This window comes from Octodon degus, unplaced genomic scaffold (genome assembly GCF_000260255.1).
Source record: "Octodon degus isolate 3935 unplaced genomic scaffold, OctDeg1.0 scaffold00738, whole genome shotgun sequence".
Classification (NCBI taxonomy): Eukaryota; Metazoa; Chordata; class Mammalia; order Rodentia; family Octodontidae; genus Octodon; species Octodon degus.
Genome location: NW_004525314.1, coordinates 4393 through 18883, shown reverse-complemented (window position 1 = coordinate 18883; position 14491 = coordinate 4393). Strand labels below are relative to the sequence as shown.

The 14491-nt window shown below is 36.5% G+C and overlaps 1 non-coding gene across 1 annotated transcript; it reads right to left on the bottom strand.

Moving 5' to 3' along the window:
- Window positions 1–341: 341 nt before the first annotated feature.
- On the bottom strand, window positions 342–448 carry LOC111814865. The gene has a single exon (XR_002819737.1). It is a non-coding gene; the product is annotated as a U6 spliceosomal RNA (small nuclear RNA).
- Window positions 449–14491: the final 14043 nt, after the last annotated feature.

The following is a 14491-nucleotide window of genomic DNA, read 5'->3' as shown; positions in this document are numbered from 1 at the left end:
TTCAAATACATAGAATTTCTCACCTCATGTGTGTATTTTCTGGTGCTTTTTTGCCTGTGAAAGACAAGTAAAGGCCTTTCCACATTCTTTACACTCATACGGTTTCTCACCAGTGTGAATTCTTTGATGTTGAGTAAGATGTGCCCTCTGCCTAAAAGCCTTATTACATTCCTGACATACAAAGGGTTTCTCTCCAGTATGAATTCTCTGGTGTTGAATAAGAGTGGAACAATCAATAAAGGACTTTTTACATTCTTTACATTCATACGGTTTCTCACCTGTGTGAATTCTATGATGTCTACTAAAATAGGAAACACAAGAAAAGGCCTTTCCACATTCCTAAAAATATGGAACGCTTCACGAATTTGCGTGTCATCCTTGCGCAGGGGCCATGCTAATCTTCTCTGTATCGTTCCAATTTTAGTATATGTGCTGCCGAAGCGAGCACTCTATTATATATTTTGTTTCTTACTTACAAATTCAGTTTTGCACATCAGGGAGACAGTGTGATAATTATACATATGTGTCTTGCTTATTATAATACAGAGTATTCCGTCAAGGTCCAACTATTTAGTTGTAACTGTCTCAAATATATCCTTCTTTTTTAATGTATTTGGTTGTTGCACGGTCTCACTACTCAACTTACACTTGTGGTGGTCCTTCTGCTTTAAGCCTCCTCAGCGCTATGATTAAAGGCATATGCCACTATGCCCAGACTCTCGCTGGCTCAGCCCGCCCTGAGGCTGGGGCTGCCGTGGCATATGGTGCTGGGGATTGAACCACGGTCCCTTGCACTTGCCTAAGCTTGCCTAAACAGGTGCTTTTGTCCTCTGCGCTAACTTGCCAGCCCCTCAAGTATATCCTTTATGGCTGAGCTGTTCTCCATTGAATAAAACAAAATACATCTTTTTCATCCATTCATTTGTTGATGGGCTTTTGAGTTGGTTCCAAGATTTAGCTATACAAACTGCACTTCTATAAACACTGACGTGTATATATCACTGTGGATATGATACTTTTAATTCTTTTGGGAAGATACCAAAAAGATAAGGTGAGGGCCAGAAAAATAGTGCAGCAGACCTATTTAGGCAGGCACAGGGACTAGGGTTAAATCCCCAGTACCGCATGCTGTATCAGGCTCGCACCTAGGGTACACTGAGCTGGTGACCAAGTCGAGGTGTGGTGGTGCATGCTTGTAATCCCAATGCTGAGGAGGCTGAAAACAGGAGGATGACTAGGAGTCCAAGCTGTGTAGTGAGACACTGTACAAAATATATAAATGTAAAAATAGATAAGATGACTGAGTATGTTTCAAATGTTTTTGTCTCTTCTAATCTTTTACATTGCTCTTCAACTGTTCTTTACTGACAGTAGTATACTGTTTTTATCAATTCACTGAACTATGGCTCACTAATGAGCATGGAATAATTTCAGTTCTGTAGCATTTATTCTGCCATTTTCTATGGACTAGTATATTGTCCACTCTGGAGTACATCCCATGTACCACTGAGAAAAATGTAAATTCTCATGTTGTCAGGTAGAGCATTCTGTAAATATTTACTAAGGCAATTTGATTACAGGATTGATTTAGTTCTCATATTTCTTTGTTGAAATTTTGTCTAGTTGATGTATCTTCTTGGCACAATGGACTATTTAGGTTCTTGATTATAATTTTGTACCTATTTATTTGATTTTTTGTATCCATTAATATCTGTTTTATAGGTGTGTGCACTTGTATTTTGCAAATATATATATTTATGAATGTATCTTTTCTTATTGTAATTTTCCATTAGCTAATAAGTAATGTCAATCTTTATCTCCTTTGACTAGTTTTCTCATGAAGTTTACATTATCTTCAAATAGAAAAGCTACCCTTGCTTTGTTTTAGGTTGCTATTGCATATTCTGCCCCCAGTTAGGGGCAGGTTGCTTTTGCTGACTACCTACCCAACAGGTTAGCTACACAGCTGTTCCAAATGCACTGCACTGCCTCTGGTCCCTAGTGGTGAACTATTTATCTGATAGCTTTGATTCCTATTTTCTTCACCTCTTTCAGTTTCCCTGTGGATCTTGTGTGGTTTATCCCCAGGATGTCATTGCCGTATGCTCAATACATTTTTCAGGAGAAGCTGAGTAGCTGAATTCAGAAATCCTCTATTTTTTACTCTCCAAGATAGAAGAATTTGACTATTTATCAGCCTCCAGTAAAATATGGGTCAGAAATCCTTAGTCTCTTTAAGGTGAAATATCACCCAAGGGATGTAGCAGTTGTCTACTACATGGGACATCAGGCCTCCCTGCACCCCATTTTCTAGAATAATTCTAAAGAAGATTTCACTGACAAACAGGCCACTCTCCAATATGATTTTGGCCTGTAAACAGCTGTGCATATAGTCCCATTCCCAAAATCTTTTTTTAAAATTAATTTTATTGAGAAAGAAATAGCAATGAGATGGTTTCAGAACAGGTTAGTAGGACAGTTACAATAATTAATATATTGCATATTGTTGTCTTCAAGGAGTTATTCATAGTACAAGATGCAGACATGATATCTTGTCTAAACACTTAGTACAAATCTTTCTTCTCACTGAACTAAGAGAATATATATATATATATATATATATCCTATTTTGTATATACAGATATACATATTTTTTCACCACAAAATGGCCCTTCATTTATATACCCCTTTATCATTTAGTTTTATCAGAGATGGGTATTCCATTGCCATTCAAATATTGTAGGTGTGTGAATTCAGCAAAACAATTCAATATAGTCCAATAGTCCATAATAGTAGTGGGTTATCAGCAGAACTGACAATGTCAGAAGTTGTTGACTTGAGCTTCTTATAGCTCAGCATATTAATATGGCATTACTTTTTAGACCTCATCATTATACTTTTCTGCTGGATGGTTAAGAGCAAGATAAAACAAGACCTAAATAACAAAATATGTAACTTTTGCATCTGTCATTCCCATTCCCAAAATCTTGACTTAGAACCAGGATCTTTTATAGAAGAGCTTCAAATTATCTGTAATTAGTGAAGAATTCAAAGCGTCCAATTTAATGGGAGTTTTGTGGAACCCCAATGGTTCTTGCTACAATGATAGCAATGGGAAGTCATTAAGTTCATTCATAATGCCTCCCACTTTGGCAACATGCCACAACCACTGTGGAACATAGACTTTTATAGGGCCTGGAGTCTATAATGCTATAATCCAGGTCTGAAAGACCTGTCCTATCTGTGCCCTCCATAATCCATAGACTCATATCCTTCATTGTCTGAATCAGTACAAAGATTTCTGTCTCACCCTGAAGATGATTGGCAAATAGACTTCACCCATATGTCTACACGTAAGTGTTATACATACTTCCTGGTATGCATGGGTACATTTACTGGTGGATAGAGGCCTTCTCCACTAGGAAATAATAGTCTATAAAAGCTGTAAAAGTCTTATTTAAAGCAATAGTCTCTATATTTGATTGCCTATGTAAATCCAGATGATAATAGACCTTCTTTCCTATCCCAAACCATGCAAATATTTGCAAGGTACTGGGAAGTGTCATCTTCATACTGTGTAGAGACCTCAATCACCATGAAGGATTGTGAAGCCCAATCAAACTCTCTAATGGACCTTAGGCAAACTGGGTCAAGAAGCCCATCATAATGGGCTAGATCTTCCAAAAGACTTAATAAATCTCCAGATTGCCCCCTAATCCAAACTTCATCTCAGTCCATTTGAGATACTGTATGGGTGGTCCTATTTGACATTTGATCTACTCACTGTCACTGAAAGCTCACAATTCTTTTAACATGTGACTCATGTAGAAACTTTCCAATAGGCCAAGTAGTGATATGGATATCTGATTCTTCAACTCTCAGGAAGTAACAATAATTATCAGCTATAAATCTGCCCTGGTTACTAGGTATGCATCAAGACCTCTAAAGAGAGTGGACCTTAGCACCAACTGACCTCCATATGGAAAGGCCTTAGCCACTCCTTCTACCTTTAACATGCAGGGAATGGGTAATTGGATTCATATTTTAAGGTAAAATTCACACTGCCTGAGACAACAGAAGACAAAAATGACCACATTGTTTTTAAACCTGTGATTTAGTAGGCAACCTCAAGTATCTTAAAAACAAACAAAACACCAACCACTCTCATGAAACAAGTGAGTAAAATGATTTGTTTTCTCTAAACACTTTTTGTGAAGGGTCTCACTACTATGTTGTTTACTGTACCTTAGGTCCCTTTTGTACTTCATAACATGACACATTTTGCATCATTTTTGTTGTACACAGCTGAAATAGAAATATTATAGGTAGTCAGACAGGGTTAGGCCCTGGAAAGAGAATATGAAAGACAAAATACCTTCAATGTGTGGGTGAGACAAACACTCTTGCTGTGGGCCAGACCTCAAGACAAAAGATTGAACAAATGCAGTCACATACCTCCTTAGGGATGGGCATCCAGGAGTAATATTCTAATTAGATCTCTATCATCTTGAGGAATGCAGAAGGAGTCACTAAGGCAACCCCCTATAGGAAGAGTGCCTGTTCTGTATTCATGTCAGCTTGATAGGTGACTCGCTTCCCCTTTTGATCCTGATTTAATCAATTATACCAGAGCAACTAATCTTTTTTTAATTTTTTTTAATAAAACAAGAAATTTATTAGAGATAAATTGTTTTAAGCAACTATGTGTTTTTTTCTTGAATTTTTTTATTGGTACATTTTATATATACATAGTGATAGCATTCATCATAGGGGAATTGTACCTTGCTTCAAACAATAGTTTCAAACATTTTTAAAAAAGATTTAATTTCTTAAAAAAAATAAAAAAGATTTAAAATTTTTGAAAATTAATCTTATTGGTGGAACATAGTTTTGTTCCATCTCATGTGCAAGTTCCCATGTTTTCCACCTGAGACCCATCTCACCCCATGGTTTTGCTCTATAAAAATCCGGAGACAAAAAAGACAAATTCCACGGCAACCCACTTGGATGCCCTCTGTCCCTCTCTTGGACACAAGTTTTCTTTAACCCAGTAAAAATATTCTATTCCTGACCTCTGTTGTTCCTAAAATTCATTCTTCCATTTTACCATACCAACTATCAATCAGGTTGGGAGTTTCATTCTTCTATATCATTTGAAGTTCTTTCAAGATCATTGGAAAAGGGCCTGGGAGATGACTCAGTGGAATAAGCACTTCTCTGGCAAGTACAAGGTTCTGAGTTCAATCCCTGGTTCCGCAAAAAAAAAAAAAAAAAAAAAAATCATTGGAAAAAGGTAAGAATTCGCTTTTGTTTCATAAATTCTGTGTTGGGACTAGTTAGAAAACAAATTTTTATGCTTCAAATTTTCATATATCTTTGCTCATTGCTTATTGTTGCTTATGCTTTTTCTTTCATATATTCTTGTTAAAATGTTAATAACTCTAACTTAAACATTGGAAGGTTATAACGTTATATTTCTTTATCAAGACATTTTATTGCTATTTTCTTCTTACATATGTTGTATTTAAGCTGGTTGATAAATGCAATAGTATTCCTTGCTTTTTTAGACAATACTGCTAGGAATACTAACATTAGAGCTCCCCCTAGTGGACTTTTACATAATCTTCTGTAAAATGGGTTTTAAAATCTAGCTCAGAGGCCCTGCAAGTGTGTGGGAGAGCTTCTGCGCTGTCCTGTGCTGCTGGCCAGACCAAGCCCAGGCCGGCTGCATGAGAGAGACCTTTTCCTGCCTTCTGTGGACCTCGCCCACCTCTCCAGAGCCAGCTCAGTCCTGCCCTGTGAGTGAGAACTTTCACCACACTCTCGGGAGTCCTCCAGACCCGCCAAGGCCCAGGACGGGTGAGTGTGTGGGAGAGCTTCTGCACTCTCCTTCCACCACCATAAACTTCCAGACCCAGCCCAGGCCTGACATACAAGCCTGGCATGAAACTCTGCAGCTGAAGACTCTGCAGTAAGACTAGGCTCAAAACCATGTAGCTAATCCAGGAGCAGAACATCTTGCCAGAGGGGAACAGCAGGCTCACTTCCAGGGGCAGCAGCAGGAAGGAGCTGAGCACAGTAGCCAGACCCAAGCCAGGCACAACTAGATGACAGTGATATACAAAAAGATAAATAGAAGGAGCAAAATGCAATCTCAGGTCCCGAGCTCACCGAAAACAAGCACAGAGGACACTGGCACAGCTCTAACATCTCAGTTAATAGCATCTGAAGTAAAGAAACAACAGCAGAAAGGAATAGAAGAACACAGACCAGAACTAACTTCTGAAATAAAAAAATAAATTTATGAATTAATAGTGTCTGAAGTAAAGAAACAACAGCAGAGAGGTATAGAGGAATTAATGTCAGAATTAATATCTGAATGAAAAAAGAAAATTCTGAATTAAGAGCATCTGAAACAAAGAATTAAATGCAGAAACATATAGAGGAAATCAGATCAGAAATAAACTCTGAAGTAAAAGAATTAAGAACTACTTCTCAAGAAGACACTGATAAAAAAAATATAGAGATTAGAAAAGTGATGGATTCCTTGAATGAACAACACAGGAAAGAAATAGATCACATGAAGCACAGTCAAAGAGGTATAGAGGAACTTAAAATTTCAATAACAAGCTTGCAAAAACCCTTTGAGTGAAAGTGAAGATATTGACCATGCTGTCAAAGCTAATGAAAATATAAGAAAAGATCTCTTAAAAAAATGGGGCTGGAGAGATGGCTCAGTGGTCTAAAGCACCTACTTAGAACAAGTTTGTCAAAGCACAGGGACCGCAGTTCGATCCCCCAGCACCACATGCCAGCCAGCCCCGACCCCTGGTGGGCTGAGCTGGCCACACACACACACACACACACACACACACTAAATAAATGTAAAAAAAAATAAAAAAGAAAAAAAAAAGAAATGATCTCTTGAAAACAAATAGGATGCAGGAAAAAGTAATTCACCACCTGCAAGATGATACAAAGATGAATAACATGAGACTAATAGACATCAATGAGAAAGAAGGACTAACTACAAATGATACAAAAAGAATATGGGCAGAAGTAATAACAGAAAACTTCCCAAATATGAGGAAACAATCTGACATTCAGGTAACTGAAACATACAGAACGCCAAATAACTTCAACTCAATTAAAAATACACTGAGACATATAATAGTCAAGATCATAGAAATCCAGCACAAAAAAACAATATACAAAAAGCTGTAAGAGAAGAAAAACATCACATTTAAAGGAAAACCCATCAGAATAATGGCTGACTTCTCTTCACAAACCATGAAGGGAAGAAGATCATGGGGCAGAGTACTTAAAGTCCTCTATGAAAACAAATTTCAGCCCAGACTACTATAGCCTGCAAAACTTTCTTTCAAGTTTGATGGAGAAGTGAAATACTTCCATGACAAAGAACAACTAAAGAATTTCATGATGACAAAGCCAAAACTACACAGATTACTAAAAGATATTCTGGAGAGGGAGCAAACTTATCAGACCTCCATGAACAAGAACAGCAGGAGTCCACTACATAGGGCAAACAATTAAACACAGAACAAAAAGGAATAAACAACAGCAGGTAAATAACATGTCAATTGTAACTCAAAAAATTTCAATCTTACCCATCAATATAAATGGACTCAATTCACCAATTATAAGAAATAGACTGGTACAGTGAATTAAGCGACAAAAATCCAACAATATGCTGTACACAAGAAAGACACTTAATACGTAAAGAAACTCATAGGCTGAAAATCAAAGGATGTAAAGCAATAATATACACCCCAGCAACTCAGAAAAAACCAGGGGTAACAACTGTGTTCACAGACAGTATCAACTTCAAACCAAGAATGATCAAACGAAATAAAGAAGACCACTATATACTGGTTAGGGGAAAAATTCAAGAGGAAGAGGTAACACTCATAAACATATACACAACAAACACAGAAGCACGCAAATATATGAGACAAATCATAATGTACATGAAAAATCTAATATCCAATACCACAATCTTACCAGGAGAGTTTAACATACCATTATCCCAAAAAGATAGGACAAACAGACAAAAAATTAGAAAGCAGTAGCAGAACTGAAACAAAGCTTGGAACAAATGGACTTAGTGGACATATACAGAGTGTTCCAGTCAACCACAACTGAATATCCATTTTTGTAAGCTTCACATGGGCCATTTTCTAAAATAGACCACATGCTGGTTCAAACGCAAGAAAACAGACATTATCCCATTCATATTATCTGACCACAGTACAATGAAACTGGAAATAAATGAGAAAAGAAAACAGAAAAACCCCATAAATACATGGAAATTAAATAACACTGTGCTCAATGACATAACACTGGTCACAGAAGAAAGTAAACAGGAAAATAAACAATATCTACAATTCAATGAAAATTCAAATACAATATATTGGAATTTATGGGATGCAATGAGAACAGTCCTCAGAGGCAAATTTATAGCTGTGAACTCACACATTAAGAAAACAGAACCAGAACAAATAAACACTCTAATGCTGTATCTTCAACTACTAGAAAAAGAAGAGTAAATCAAACCCAGAGCCCAAAGATGGGAAGAAATCATAAAGCTTAGAGCAGAAATTAATTCATTTGAGATGAAGGAAACAGTTCAAAGAATTAATGAATCAAAAAGCAGGTTCTTTGAAAGATTAAATAAAATCGATAAGCCACTAGCTAACCTCATCAAAAGAGGAAAGAAAGAATTCAACTACAAGCATTAAGGAGTGAAAATGGTGTAACTACCACAGACCCAGTATAAATTCAGAAGATTATGAATAGCTACTTTGAGAATCTTCACTCTCACAGAATAGAAGACACAGAAGAAATGGACAGATTCCTAGAAAGGTACACATTACCAAAACTTAATCAAGAAGATAAAACAACTCTCAAAAAACCCAATAACAGTCAATGAAATAAGAGATATAATAAAAAACCTACCAATGAAGAAAAGTCCAGGACCTGATGGATTCACAGCTGAATTCTACAAGAAATTTATGGATGATATAATCCCTTTTGTCCTGAAACTCTTCAAAGTAATTTAAAAGAAAGCAATCCTCTCAAAACCATTCCTAGAGGCAAGTTGATACAGATAACAAAACTATTAAAAGAAACAACTAAAAAAGAAAACTACAGGCCAATCTCCCTCATGAACATAGATGCAAAAATCCTCAATAAAGTCCTAGCAAATAGAATACAGCAAACCATCAAAAAATCATACACCATGACCATGTAGGATTCATTGCAGTGATGCAAGGATCATTCAATATACATAAATCTATAAATGTAATACACCATATCAATAGAGCCAAATTGATAAACCACATGATCATCTCAATTAATGCAGAAAAGGCTATTGCAAAATCCAACACTCATTCATGTTCAAAGTCCTGTGTGCCAGAGAGATGGCTCAGTAGAATTAGAGATTCCATGGCAAGCACAAGGGTCTGAGTTCAAACCCCAGTTCTGCAAATAAATTTAAAAAAAGTCCTACAGAAAATTGGATTAGACAGTCTTTATTTCAGTCTGATAAAAGCCATTTATGACAACCCAACAGCTAATATAATTCTACATTGGGAAAAACTGAAATTTTTTACTGTCAGATCTGGTACAAGACAAGGATGTCCTCTTTCACCACTCCTATACAATATAGTTCTGGAATCATTAGCTAGAGCCATTAGACAAGAGACCAAAACAAAAAGATAAAGAATAGGTAAAGAAGTTAGACAATCATTATTTGCAGATGACATGATACTTTACTTGGAGGACCCAAAAAACTCCAACAAAAAGCTACTAGAATTGATACATAAATTCAGTAGCACAGCAGGATACAAAGTCAATATGCAAAAGTCAGTAACATTTCTCTATACGGATAACAAACACACTGAGAGGGAAATTAGAGAAACAATAACTTTTACAATAAAACTGGGGAAAATGAAATACCTTGGAATGAGTCTAACTAAAGAGGTCAAACATCTTTTCAAGGAAAACTACATTACTCTGAAAAAAGAGATCATAGAGGATTTAAGAAAATGGAAATGTATTCCCTGCTCCTGGATAGGAAGAACTAATATTGTGAAGATGATCATACTCCCAAAATTGCTATACAGATTTAATGCAATACCTTTCAAACTACCACCAACATACCTCACAGACCTAGAAAAATCAATCCTAAAATTTATGTGGAACCAGAAATAACCTAGAATAGCAAAGGCAATCTTGAGGAACAAATACAAGGCAGGAGGTATTACAATTCTTTTTTAATTTTTTTTTGGTGGAACTGGGGATTGAACTCAGGCCTTTGCACTTGGCAGGGCAGCACTTATTCCACTGAGCCATCTCCCCGACTCCCTACAATTCTTTACTTGAAATTGTACTACAAAGCTACTGTGATAAAAATCAGCATGGTTCTGGCAGCAAAATGGACCTGAGGATCAATAGAATAGATTAGAAGATGCAGAAATCTCCGCGAACACACTGAGCCATGTTATCAAAGAGGCCAAACATGCTTTATGGGTGAAACAGCCTTGTTAATAACTGGTGTTTGAAAAACTTGCTCTCTACATGCCGAAAACTAAAACTTGACCCAGGTCTATCACCGTGCTCTAAGCTAAAGTCAAAGTGGATTAAAGATTTAAACATTAAAAAAGAAACACTAAATCACCTACATTAGAATGTATGAGGAACTCTTGAAGACATAGGGGTAGGCAAAGAGTTCATGAACAAAAATCAAATCACATGGGTAACTGTTGGAAGAATCAGCAACTTGGACTGCTCTTATTGTGATGTTTTTGCACGTCAAAAGAAGTTACCAACAAAGTCAAAAGACAGCACACAAAAATGGAAAAAATCATGACAAACAAGCACTCAGACAAAGGTCTGATTTCTAGAATATATAAAGAACTAAAAAACATTAGTGTCCTAAAATTTAAAGACCCAATCCAGAAATGGGCATCCAAGATGAACACACACTTCTCAGAGGATGAAATTAAAGAAGTGAATAGATATATGAAAAAATGCTCCAAATCACTATTCATCCATGAATTGCAAATTAAAACAACATTGAGATACCATCTCACCCCAGAAAGAATGGCTGTCACAAACAAATCAAATAACAAATGTTGGAGAGGCTGTGGGGAAAAAGGAACACTTCTCCACTGCTGGTGGGAATGTAGACTGGTGCAACCATTATGGAAATCAGTGAGGAGACTCCTTAAAATACTAGGACTGGAAATCCCATTGAAACCAGGCATTACCCTTCAAGGATTTTTCCCGGAGGAGCTGAAAACATCATACCACAGTGATATATGTGTACCTGTTTATAGCAGTACAATTTGTGATAGCCCAATCTTGGAAACAACCAAGATGCCGGCCACCTGAAGAATGGATGAAAAGGATGTGGTATTTTTATATAATGGAATATTACTCAGCTATAAATAATGATAAATTCTAAACCTTCATATTTAAGTGGGTGCCACTTGAACATATACTCATAAGTGAAATAAGCCAGCCCCACATTTGTAAGTATCGTGTAGTCTCCCTAATATAAGAATTCAAAAGAAGAAATTCAAATAGAATGGTATAACACAATTAAAAGGAAAGAGGGAACTTGAGGATTGGACAATGAAAAAAGGGCAAGGAGAAAAGCTAGGAAACATGACAAGGGCAAAGCCATACACTTATGCACACAAGATGGGTAAGGCAATGATCCTGAGAACTATCAGCTGGTTGTTGAATCTTGCAGCTACTGAGTGGGATTGTCACCCTGAGTATCTATACATGCTGATACATGTGAACTGAGTTACTGTACCGAAGTTAGCAATGTGTAATAGTGGGGTCATCTTGGAATGCCTGTCGTTCTGGTCTTCTAAATATGTACTGCTTGTCATGACATACCAACTATGGCCAGACTGTATCTCAAGTAAAGTTTTTTAAAAGATGTTCCATCTTATGCCTAAGATGTTTCATATCAGATAGATAGTGAGGTTAAACCCACCTGCATATGTTGCAGGGCAGTAATAAGCTTCTCTTCTAAAGAGTTAACAACATAAGTTTGCAGACCAAAAATCAGAGAAAAAGTTGTGCTACAAGGACTGCCAACATTTTGACGTTAGCCTTTCAAGACTAGAGAGGACTCAGGACATAGGAGAACCTGCACTGTAACATCATGTAACTCAGTTGTGCCCCAAATTTTCTGATCAAGGAGATCATGAGGCCACAGAGGAATGTGATCAATGATGTAGTGTATGCCTAAATAAAGTCACATGGAGAGAAAACATTCTCTCAGGCTTTCTCAGAGAGGAAATTGGTCAAGCAATGGTCATAACTCATCTACATAGCTAACACTGACAAAGGATCTATAAAGTGCAGTACAGGATTTTGGGATAAGTCCTGAGGTTACTTGACTGACTGTGTCAGATACAAAGTTACATTTTTTGTTATATAGGTATTGCTTTATCTTGGTATTAACCATGTAGCAGAAAAGTGTGGAAAGGAGGTATGGAAAGTGAAGCCATGTTAATATGCTGAGTTATAGAAGGCTCATGTCATCAGATTTGGACATTGCCAGTCCTGTGGATAACCCACTACTATTGTGGGGTACCGATTTATATTGGAATATTTTGCTGAAATCATGCACCTACAATATTTGGATGGCAATGGAATACCCAGGTCAGACAAAAATGAACAAAAAAAGTTGATATAAGTAAAGGACAATTTTGTATCTGTATATGCAAGATAGGTAGAATAGACATGTAGCTACTTTTTCCTAATTTAATAAGAAGAAAGATCTGTACTAATAGTGTTTGGACAGGATATCATTTCTGCATATTGTGTTATGAATGACTACTACAAAGACAACAATATGCAATCTATTAATTGCTGTAATTCTCCTACCAACCAGTTTTGAAGCTGTCACTTTGCAATTTTTCTCAATAAAATTAATTTTATAAAAGGGGGGGACATGGTCCAGTGATGGAAAGATAGAAAAGCAAAGGAGAGGATGGAAAATTAGAAAGAATGTGTATGTACCTACTCCTAAGATTAATGTAAGTATTATATATTGTAAATATGTACTAATAAAATTGTAAAAACTAAAAAGATAAAAAAATCTAGCTCAGACATGAAAAATATACATGCATATATAATAAAACACAGGACTCCATTGACCAACTAAAGGACATTAGATTGGTGGCCATTCCTAAGAATTGGAGGTCAGTCTTCATTAGGATAGACTGTCTCTGATCGTCTTCTACACTCTAGAGGAAATGTCAAACATGTTCCATTTCAGATTCCTGTTTTGCTGTACATTGGAGTACTATGAAGCTATAAAAAAGTGAGTTCAAGGCCTTTTTTAGGTAAATGAATGAAACTGCAGACCATACTGGTAAGTGAAATAAGTCAGACCCATATATGCAAACGTCAAATTGTCTCACTAGTGTAAGAACCTAAAAAAGGTAAATAAAATCTGAAAAGTATAATAGATACTGTGAAAGGGAAAGAATCTGTTCAATGCGAAGGAAAAATTGCAATGAGTCAGAAGACAAAAGAAGAGAAAGTGGTATATTTATGTCTAGATTCAGGATGGCTTGCATAATTGTACTGCTGATTTCTGCTGGTCTGTAGAAAGAAGCAGTTAATGCTTGATTTTTTTTCTTTTTCTTTTTCTCCCAATTTTGCATGTTTATATCTGGTAATCTAAACATATAACAACTAATTAGAAAATAATATTGTGTAATACAATAGCCATTGTTGAATTGCTATTGTTTTGTTTAATGAAATTCTGTCTTGTTTCTAATATTTTTTATCAATATCTTCTTTAGAAGCAGTTATAAATTCTTTTTCTGAAGTGTTTTTTTCAGATTGGGTTTCCTGCTTATGTTTCTGTAGTTGCTTCTTTACTTCATCTGCTATGAGTTCTGAGAGTTCTTTTTTTATTTCAGAAAAGAATTGCGCTCTGATTTCCTCTATATCTTTCTGCTGTTGCTTATTTACTATCGACGCTATTAATTCATGCATTTGAGCCGAGCTAGTGTCCTCCACACTTGTTCTGGGTGGGCACTGGGTTTCTTCCATATGTTTCTGCATTTGATTCTTTACTGCAGATGTTATTAATTCAGGGATTTCTTTTTTTATTTCCAATCTGAGGTCCTCTATATCTTTCTGCAGCTGTTTCTTTATTTCAGAAGCCGTTGATTCATTGCTTTCAGCTGTGAGATTTCCAATTTGTTCTGTGTTAGTGTCCTCTGCTCTTGTTACGGGTGGGTTTTGGTTCCGAGGTTGCATTTTGTTCCTTCTCATCATTTTGTGTAGCACTGTCTTCTGACCTTTGTTGTAGGTCTTTGCTGTAGTTATAGCCTTCGCACATACTGAAGTTCAGGTGCAGCTCTACAAAGTTTGGACTTATCCAGCTGTGTCTGGCTGCTGTACTCAGCTCCTTCCTGCTGCTGCCCTTGAG